Source organism: Canis aureus, chromosome 10, assembly GCF_053574225.1.
Source record: "Canis aureus isolate CA01 chromosome 10, VMU_Caureus_v.1.0, whole genome shotgun sequence".
NCBI lineage: Eukaryota > Metazoa > Chordata > Mammalia > Carnivora > Canidae > Canis > Canis aureus.
This window is the reverse complement of record NC_135620.1, coordinates 39,784,832-39,795,637: the sequence shown is the minus strand read 5'-3', so window position 1 is coordinate 39,795,637 and position 10,806 is coordinate 39,784,832. Positions and strand designations below refer to the sequence as shown.

The following is a 10,806-nucleotide window of genomic DNA, read 5'->3' as shown; positions in this document are numbered from 1 at the left end:
AGTCATCCAACAAATATTTACTGAAAATCTATTAGTGCTAGGGAATATAACAGACAAAACTCCCTGGCTTCATGTAGTGGAAGAAAGAGACAAAAGATGAGTAACTAAAATAAACCGTGTGCTAATAATAAGCATTCGAAAGAAGGAATGAATCATCAAGAGGGATCTAAAGCTTTGGTGCTGGGTGGGGTGTTACTGAAATCCAGATGAGGTGATCAGGGTAGGCCTCACTGGGAAAGTGAGCCTTGAGTAAAGACATGGATGAATTAAGAGAGCACGAAAAGCAGATATTTGACAGCAGAGCATCCAGGAAGAAGGAACAGCAAGAGGACAAGCCCTGAGGTCGGACGTGCCTGGTATATTCATGGAGCGAGAGGAAGCTGGCCTGTCTAGAGCCCTAGAATTTTACAGCACTTTTCATTAACACTTTTCTTTAAACAAATCTTTGGAAAATACTATCATTGTGGCTACTGCTAATACCAGCATAAACATTTACTGAGTACTTACTATCAGTCAGACACTGTACTAAGCACTACACCTTACTTAGCCCTTATGACAAGTTTGTAAAGCAAGTTACAAACTATTATAACCATTTAACAGAGAAGCAAAGGTTTGGCAAAATAGTCACTTGCTCGAGGTCACATGGTAAGTAATGGAGCCAGAATTTAAATCGAGAGTCTGGATCTAAATCCAGAGCCTCCAGTATGAAACAATATCCTATACTTCAGTATGTGTGTGCGTCTGTGTGAGAGGGAAAGATAGAGAGGGGGGTTGGGGAAGGAGGGAGAGAGGTTCTTCAAAATTTGCCTACTTCCACCATTTGTATGACAAGGCCGATTTTGGTTTGGATGTTCATTAAGTATGAGGAAATAGGCTATGATAAACATTAAGTCAAATGTCCATCAGTGGATGAGTGGATAAAGACAATGTGGTAATACATATAATGGAACACTATTCAGCCTTAAAAAAAAAGAATATTTTGCCATATGCAACAACATGGATGAACTTTGAGAACACTATGCTAAACGAAATAAGCAAGTCACAGAAAAACAGACACCACATGATTCCACTTCCATGAACTATCTAAAATAGTCAAATTCAGAGAATCAAAGGATAGAACACTGGTTTCCAGGGGCTAGGGGAAGGGAAAATGAAGAGTTGCTCATCACTGGGCTAGAGTTTCAGTTAAGCAAGATGAGTAAGCTGGAGAGCCCTGCTGCACAACATTGTACCTACTGTCACCAATATATTTGTCAAGAGGGTAGCAGTTCTCATGTGAAGTTTCTTACGATTATAAAATACATTTTTTTAAAAAAGAAATGTTAGTAAGGAATTCAGCTTAATAAATTATTAACATTAAAAAAGTGTCATTAAAAAATTGTCATTAAATTAGAAGTAGAAATTTCCCATGCCACTCAAATGCCATACTTCCTAATGTCCTTTGCCTCACTCCTGGTGGCTAACCACTGGGGAATGCTCAGCTTCCTCAGGATCTTTGGTAAGGGTACTTCTTAGGCAGTGCTCCTGGCTTTTGACGTCCTCCACTTCTTTTTGTTACCACCCCTAACAGGTTCTTCTGGATGATATACCTCTTCAGCTGAGGTTTTCCTCTATTGCAACAAGGAATTTAGACTTGGGTGGAAATGTAAGTGTTTAAAAGAGGGCTGGGATATAATCAGATGTTTCAGAACAGTAACTCTCAAGTAAGGTACAAGATGAACTTAAGTCCAGAGGGAATGGGACTTGGAGGTCAATTTAGAGAAATCTCAGGCAAAAACTGATTAAGATCCTGAAACATAGATCGGGCAACCTCTGGATGACAAAGCAAAATACCACAGCCTGGGGGGCTTGAACAATAGACATTTATTTTCTCATGGTTCCAGAGCCTAGAGGTCCATGATCAAGGTGCCAGCAAATTTGGTTTCTGGTGAGAGTTCTCTTTCTGACTTGTAGGCAGCCATTATCTCACAGCCATTATCTCATTGTTGTGCTCACATGGCCTTTCCTCTAGGTGGAGAGAGAGAAAGAGAGAGACTGAGACAGACACAGACAGAGAGACAGAGATGGTGGGGGACAAGGAGGGAGAGAATGAGGGAGATGGAAAGAGAGTAAGCTCTTTGGATTCTCTTCTTGGAGGTACACTAACTTTATGAGATCAAGGACTCACCTTTCTGACCTCATTTAACCTTAATTTCTTCCTTAGAGGTCTGTCTCAAAATACAGCCACATTGATGTCAGGGCTTCAACATATGAATTGGGTAAGGGGATAGACACACCCATTCAGCCCATAACAGTAACTGGAAATTTTATTTTGGAATTTGAGTTCAGGCTGGAATGTAGGGATGTCAACAAATGGCCAGTAAACATTGAGGAGATCACCGAAGAACATCGTAGAAAGAATACTACGGCTCCAGCTAACACCAACATTGAAGAAGCATGTAGAGGAAGCAGCAGGAGCCAGTAGTTTACATTAACGGCGCAGAATCCCAGAAAGGTAAGATCAAGAAAGAAGGATAGTAAGACATTCAAGGGGGGATAATTGGAGACTGGATAATGTTAAAACTCCTCCCCTGAGTAGTATGTGCACTGACAAGGAGCCATTAAATTTGGTACCAGATGGGTCATTACGAACTTGTGTCCCCTTTGGCATCTCACGTGCTATCATGTTGTTATGGTTTCAAATATATTCAGTAATCATTTATTTACTGGACTTCTCATGTGCCAACCACTATGCCGGGGGCAGTGATGTAAAAGATACATAACATATGCCTTCAAAGACCCTAATAGTGAAACAATACTTCACTGACTTTGGAAAGCTCTGAGCTACAAGTCCTGTGCATACTAGTTCCCTGTCTCTTTCATTTAACCATCCTGGCACAGCCTAACTCATTAATCAGATGTGTAACAGGCTGTTACTTATGTTTCACTTGCTAGTTCCAGCTTTTGCTCTTAACCTGCTCAAACACGACATTCTTTTGGTGTGGATCCCAGGTGTGTGCAAGTCAAAAATACTCCCTCCACAGCCACCTAAATATCCCATGTGGCCTCTTGCTCTCCTGCTTGCCTAACCCAACCAGGACCAGTTTATATTTTGAGCCCACATACCCTGATGAGTTCTCCTGGGTTTCCTTTCTTCTCCTGTTCGAAATGCTTTTGTTAGACTTGTTATTTGTGAGTCAATGTATTGCCATGGTAGGTGGCATATGCGAATCTCTGGCTTGTACCAAATCACCCTGCACCTCCCCTGGTTCTCAGATTCTCTACAAACTCCCCCTAAAAGCTCCTGTGTTTCATCGCATAAATCGTCACCTTCAAGAGTTAAAAAAAAATTCACTGGCAGCCTATCCATTGAATGTGTCTTGTAGAATATGCTTTCTTTGGCTAACGCAGTGTTGTAAATTTTAAAAAATTAGTTGCTAACATTTAAATATTGGGATATTTACATAAAAATCAGGATTTCCATGTTCTCTTAAAAAATCAGACAGCCTGACCACACCGTGCCTGTAATACTGCCTGAGGAGCACTGGTTAGAGCTGTGGGCACTGCACCCTTTACAAGGATTATAGGTATCCTGGTTTCCCACAGCTCCCACTCCTCTCTCACATATGGCTCGTGGCTCCTTTATATACCACCAGTCACTGCTCTCATTTTGTTTCCTATCAGGCTCTTAAACTCTCTAGGATTTTGACCATAACTCTAGAAAGATCCATCTAAAATGAAGTTGTAGGCTTTGCTCCATTGTATCTACCATATGACTCATTAGTCACATTCTCAGTTTCTACAAATTCTGGCATATCTAAAACTACCACATATATTATAACTGCATCTTCCAAGCCAGATGGGAAACCCACATTTTTCAGAGAGTGAATTTCATAGATTTTATGTTGGAGACTCAATAACCCATGTTTCTTTCATGGAGCACTCACATTGACCCCTCATTGGCAAGCTGTTTTATTATCACCCTTGGAAAGTTATTTTTCCTGCGCTTTGAGTTCCATTCTTGATTTTGGGTACCTCCAAAAAAACATATCTTATATCACTGACAGGTATCAGGGTTCTCTTTCTGCTTTTGGTAAAAATGTGTTCGGCTGGGACCGTGGCATAGGCCCCCTGAAGAAGAAGGACAGATGCTGCTCAAACTGCAGTGACATACTGATAGATGGCAGACTTTGGTCGAAAGCCCTGTTAATCCAGCACCTTCCACTGACGAAGGTTAGGCATTTATTCCACCCTAAATCTCCCCAGAATCAAATATTTACTCAAAAAAACATGTGTGCAGAGTTGTAGAGTAAATAAAGACAGGGCGATGTGGCCAGGGGTGCAAAGTCTGAGACTAGAATTCGCATGTTGTGTTCCTAGATGTGTCTATAGCTTCCTGAGGGATGTCAGGAAAATCCCTTAACTCCCCCAATTCCACTGCAGAATGGAATTGTTGTTATTTATCTGCCTTACACTGTACAATCATGCTTGATCTCTGCAAAGCTTTAGACGTGGCAAGATGCAAAGAGATCCCCATGACTTTCTCAGAACCTTGAACTATGCCAAGCAAAACGAAGCACAGAAGGCCTCTCTGAAGCAACCAAAGGTCTATTTTTCCAAAGAAATGTAAGCTCAGGAGGACATCTATCCTGTGGCCATGTAAGTGGGCTTCTCCCTACCCCTGTGTTAGCAGACAGGCTGCCACTGTTCCCTTATTTCTGTTCTAGTCAAACATCAGGTCTCTCTATCTTCACCCTCCCCTCCTCCCCCATTTAATAAGAAACACATTCTCTTTCCTTAGGACACACACACATACACACACACACACATACAGAAAAAAATAGAGATTTAAGTAGAACAGCAGAATCTCTACCTACACACAACTTGCTAAATATATAGAGCTGAAAATAGCCAGAGCTGAGAGAAAGGAAAAAAAGAAGAGTGTTTTAACAGTAAAGTAAAACCACAACTAATGACTTCAGGAGACAGGAGCTAGGTGGACAAGCAAAGCATTACAGTTTTAAATATATGGGATTTGGCCTCACCTCCCCAGTAAGTGGCCTGGCACCAATTCAAATAGGCTGGTCTGGCACGCTAGTGCCTCTGAAAGGGACCACACTGGCGGATGGAAACGACCACAAAACCCACAGAGAAAGTGCAGGCTTCCAAAGGCAACAAGGAAGCAACCAGACTGGCAGCAAAAGCAATGCCAAGGCCCCGGCATCAGCAGGGAGGGGCCAGCCTCGCCAAGTTGGATTTGCTCTCTCCTTACACTGGGACGGCCAACAGTCAGTGCAGTCGGTGGGAGGATGGGCAGAGAGGGGGCAGGCACTGTGGAGGTCCTGGACCCAGGTAGCCCAAACGTGGTGACAAAGTAGAGAATGCCACAGTGGAAGAGGACAGGGCCTTTTCCCTTCTGGGCGCCATATTGCAGAAAGCTGAGAGAGTCATGCTTGCAGAATATTTCTGTGTATTAAAAAGAAGGCAGTAATTTTTATGGGCTTCTAGTTCTGGAAAATATTTTGCTATACAAACAGTTGTTTTTCATGCCATCAAAGACTGCCAAATGATTTGGTACTTGAAGCATTCTTGCTTTGTCCTGCATGAGAGAGTAAGGAATCTAATTCAGTGGGTGGAAGACACAGCAGGGGGCTTTAATTGGCCAGTCACCATTTTTAGCAAGTATGGTGCTGTCTACACAATGCCAGCATTGCTAGCTGGAAAGCTGAAATGGAATTAAAGCTTCACCCGAGGCTAAACAATACATAATAGTGGGACTATTTGCCCTGAATTGGCTGATTCCTTTGATAACTGCCCAGCCTCAGTTTTCTCCGTTTTTAAAATATGGATTAAAAACTAATTTCCAAGATTTCCAGAGGGGGTGGTATGATCAAATTATTTCCAACTCCTTGAAGAGTTAAAAATGCCAAATAGTCATCAAAAAAAAGATAGCTTATTCTTTCAATAACTAGAAAAGAGCTGTAATTATGGATTTCTATCACGGTTCTGTGTTCCTCTCTTTGCCCGAGTAGACTGGTATAATAATTAAGTGATGAAAATAACAATTGCAACATTTCCCACTTTTCTGAGCATTTTACATTTGTTTCATCTTATAAAAGTTTATGGCTCAGGTGTTGGTAGGCTCCATTTACTGAGAAAACTAGTTTGGCACACTGGGAAATCAGAAGAACATGGTTGCAGGAACTCAGTGAGTTAAAGGTTGGGCAGAAAGGGTAGGGCTATGCTCACTCAGAGTCTTGTACGCTGCATTTGAGGAGCACCCCCAAGTTTGTGAAGCTGGATGAGAAATTTAAATAGAGATGGGTAGTAGGTAGTTTGTCTTTTGGGCCTCATACTCTTAAACAAAGTTTGGGCTGGGATTATGACTTTGATAGGCACACACATGGTGTTTTAAGCCATGAGGGGATGAATTATCTACAGAGTGAAAGTGGAGAGATGACAACATGATATTGAGCCAGGAGAATGTGCAAGAAACAGAAACCAGCAATGAAGACAGAGTGAAGGGCAGCTTTACTGGAAGTGAAGGACAGGAAGTCAACAACTGTGTTGGCTGTTCTTGGCAATTCTGATAAGGAGTCAGAAGTGTTCACTGGGCTCATTGCTGACCTGGGCAGTGGTAATCTAAGTGAATAATCAGGAGAGAAACCAGTTTAGAAGAGCTTACGTGCTGCAAAAAAATTAAGGAAGTGTAGATGGCAAGTGAAGATGTCTGGTTACAAAGGGGAGGAGAATGATGGGAGAGACACCCAGGTGCGTAGAGGACCAGGATAGATTTGTAGATTTTGTTGGTTGGTTTATTTTGAGCAGTCTGAACACACTTGAGTGCTGTTGGAAGAATGCAGGAACAGGCGAGAGATTGATGATGTGGAGAGGATCACTGGGAGTCCAAGGTCCTAAGGAAGGTGTGTGGAGATCCAGGCCACACATGAAACGTTTTTGTCTTTGCCAGGTGGGACCTCTGCTTTAGATGGCAAGAGGCAAGGGTGGACAGATTAAGGGAAGAACAAAGAACCGCCGGGAAAGCTGCAGATGAAAAGCTTACTTGGCAAGTCTCTCCTTGCATTTCCCAACCCCATTCTTTTGCTTGGATATCTGGCACGGGACCCACCTCCTCCACAGTGTTCTTTTGTTGTCCCCAGCTTATTTTCTTTCTCTTCTTTCAGATAATTATAAATTTACCTCCTTTTGCATAGTAGCATACTGCCTTGTCTTCTCATTTAGATATGCATTTTGTTTGGGAAAGAACTCTTGCTTTTTTAAAAAAAATTGTGGTAAAATATACATAATAGGAAATTTACAATTGTAACCATTTTAAGTATACAGTCTAGTGACATTAAGTACATTCATTCACAGGATTGTACAACCATCACCACTACATATTTCCAGAAATTGTTATCACCCCAAACAGAAACTCTGCCCATTAAACACTAATCGCTCCTTGCCATGCCTACCCAGCCCTAGTAAACTGGATTCTATTTCCATCTCTCTGAATTTGGCTAAGCTACATACTTCATTTAAGTGGACTCACATTTTTCCTTTCATATTTGGCTTATTTTGCTTAGTGAAATATTTTCATAATTCATCCATATGATAGCATGCATCAAAAATTCATTTCTTGTTATGGCCCAGTAATATTTCATTGTATGTATATACCACATTTTGCTTTTCCATTCAGTCATCTGTTGATGGATACATGGGGTGTTTTCACTTTTCAACTACTGTGAATATCACCGCTGTAAACATAGACATGCATCTGTTTGAATCCCTGCCTTCAATTCTTTTGGGTATATACCTAGGATGGAAACAGCTGGATCCTATGGTAACTCTATGCTTAACTTTCTGAGAAACTGCTAATCTAGTTTTTTCATAGTAGCTGCGCCACTTTACATTCCCACAGCAATGTATGAGGAATGTACATTCCAATTTCTCCATATCCTCACCAAAACCTTGTTATTGTTGTTATTATTATTATTGGTAATCTTATTATTACTATTGTTGTTGTTATTATTATTGTTGTTATTGTTGTTGTTATTATTACTTATTTTGGAAAATAGCCATCATAAGAAGTATGAAATGGTATCTCATTGTGGTTTTTATTTGCATTTCTCTAATGACTAATGGTGTTGTGCATCTTTTCATGGGCTTATTGGCCAGTTACATATTTTCTTTGGAGAATGTCTATTCAAGTCCACTGATCATTTTTGAATCAAGTTATTTGTTTTTTCAAGGAATTCCTTGCCTTTTGCATTATCTTTTTAGATCCCCTTTAGTCCACAGTAGGGGGCTCTTGAAGAATTGCTATTTTGTTGTTGTTATTTTTTGAAGATGTTTGTATGAAAAATTTCAAACATTCAGTAAATCTGAAAGAATTCCCCAAGTTTCCATACTAATAATGTGTTATATTTGACTTCTCTCCTACTTATCCATCATCTATTGCAAATTTCTACCTATCAGTCATGTTTATTTTATGGGTGTGTTTCAAAATGAGTTGGAGATATTAAGAAATAATTTTTTAATGGATAAAAAAATATAGTCTCAATAAAATGTATAAGTAAGGTTGGGGCAGAGGTACAGCTGTCTCTGGGACTTCTCTGGCAGATAAAGTGTAAGAGCAGAAGAGGCCTATAAGTCAGTAGGGGTTTAGCTTCCTTACTTTGAACATGCCTTAATGAAATTTCTTGGGAAAATGAATCAAAGAAAATGTTCCCAGGGAACAGGCAGTGCTGACAGGGGGATGTCACCATCACAGCCCCCAGGCTGTATATTTCTACGGTTGCTGGGCAACACTGCTGTCTCATCTGGTACACATGTAAGCAATGAATCCTGGGGCTAGAAGTAAAACTGCCTGAGGCTAGTAGCTTCCAGAATTAGCTCTAAACTTCCCTGTTTCTCTCCTACCTCATCAACTCTCTGGTCTTCCTCTATTCATTTCATTAACCACTTTTTTTTTTTCCATTATACTACCATCCTCTAGAGTAGTGTTTTAGAGAACATCTGTAGTGAACTTTTAGAAACCTCCTCAAGCACCTGTGTATTCCAGTTCTAGGGCCCATCAGATCCTGCACTCAGATTTCTTTCTTGTACTCGCCTCTGAAGAACTCCAAGCAACCCTGTCAAGACCACAGGGGTCTATGTTGCTCTCCTTCTAATTACAACCAATCCATTGCCTGCCTAGCATTTTCTGTCTTTATCAAACTCCTCATGCTCAGCTAAACCTCCTGGCCAACCTGCTGCCCTTTGACCTTGTTCTAGCACCACAAAAACCATCTTGAGGCCACTTATGAGGTACCATCAACACAGAGGTACAGATTGTAGACTATGCCCAAAGGAGTACAGCGTCACCAAGGAAGTTTTAAGAAATGAAATCTCATGATAAAAGCAAGAGAAATTATGCTTTGGTTGGAAGCACGTTTTAGAACAGAACAAGGAAAACAGCCAAATAGACATGAAAAATCAAAAACAGGGCCCTTTGATGAAGCAAAAGTCAGTGGCATCTGAGACACAAGACCACGAGCATATTTGGAAACAAATTGTAATCTCTCCTGCGCAGTTTTGTTGTAAAAAAGACTCTGTGGGTCTTCTGGCAAATAGGGTAGATGGTAGGTAGGCTTATTGAGGACCTACTGGAAATCAGGAAGGAGGCAGGGAGGTGGGAGAAGAGGCCGGGAGATGGTGGGATTTTGACAGAACGATGAATTGCATCCAAATAAATAAGATTTAATAACCGAGTATGAAAAGACAAAGTCCTCATTTTCACCTGTCTCTGGATTTGCAAACATAGATATTTCCTTTAGAGAGGAAACCACAGTATTTATGATTGGTTCATATTTCACACCTTTATTCATACATATCCTGTGATGTAAAAGGCCTATTTCTTATTTCATAGGAAATGCTAAATGCACTGGGGATTCACAGAAAAGCTCAAAGCTTTTCTAGGAGAAGTTCACGTAAGTAGTTAGTCACAGGAGTACAACCTAAAAAACAAAGCCTTCTTTCTGACTCTGCAGAAATTAAGTACTGACATGTGAAACCTGCTGAGAGTTTCATCTGTTTTTACTCTGAAAGCCTCATTCTTTTTGTCTCAGTATGTGCATACACACATCATGCTTTAAGCTGAAAGATGCTAGCCAACTCCTCCTGACGCGCCTGGCACAGGGTAAAGAAGGTAGCAGCGCCCCCTAGTGCTCACTCCCTCCAGTTACAGTCCACAAACGGGCAAGTGGATTGGGACCCTTTTTTATCCCTGGATGGCCAGAACACCAAAATACCAAAAGCCTGGATTTGTTGATGTAATTCCCAACCAAGCTTCAAACACTGTTAAGTTCTATTAAAAGGAAAAATGAACACAAGTCAGAAATATGAATTTTCAGTCAAGCATTTTAATAGCAACTTTCACTATCGAAGATCAATGTAATGTCACTTGCAAGAACAGTAAGGTTACGCTTGGAATATAGGAACAATATATACCCACAGATTATCAGGGGAAGGTGAGTTGGCTTTTGAAAATTGAGTCCCTGGTGTCAGGATAAGGGGAGCTGACTAATTTAATTCTTGTTCGGCATAATGTGACAAATTTAGCTCCTTTATATTGGATTTTAATGTATTAAAGAGCAGATCAAGCTTTCCCCTTCTTGTCACATAGCTGAAGCATTCTATCTTCCCAGTGGTTTGTTTTTATTTTTAAAGTGAGGCATGCTGATAGGATATAAAATGATGCTCTCACATTTCTCTTCTTCCTGTACTTTCTTCTTATTGCAAGTCCATTAATCAGAATGTCAAGCATAGGTGCACAGATACAGCTGTGTA

General features: G+C 40.7%; 1 protein-coding gene and 1 long non-coding RNA gene across 7 annotated transcripts in view; one reads left to right on the top strand and one right to left on the bottom strand.

The window, feature by feature from the left end:
- The window catches only part of ADAMTSL1 (ADAMTS like 1), an 873,417-nt gene that overhangs the window by 540,039 nt on the left and 322,572 nt on the right, over positions 1-10,806 (bottom strand). The window lies entirely within an intron of this gene.
- LOC144321663 (uncharacterized) lies at positions 1,564-10,332 on the top strand. Of its 4 annotated transcripts, none has more exons than XR_013387259.1 (4): positions 1,564-1,645; positions 2,329-2,494; positions 4,483-4,638; positions 6,950-7,942. It is a non-coding gene; the product is annotated as an uncharacterized LOC144321663 (long non-coding RNA). The 4 variants fall into 4 exon arrangements; XR_013387258.1 differs by lacking the exon at positions 1,564-1,645 and adding an exon at positions 2,053-2,108; XR_013387260.1 differs by lacking the exons at positions 1,564-1,645; positions 6,950-7,942 and adding an exon at positions 9,887-10,332 and having other exon boundaries at positions 2,059-2,494.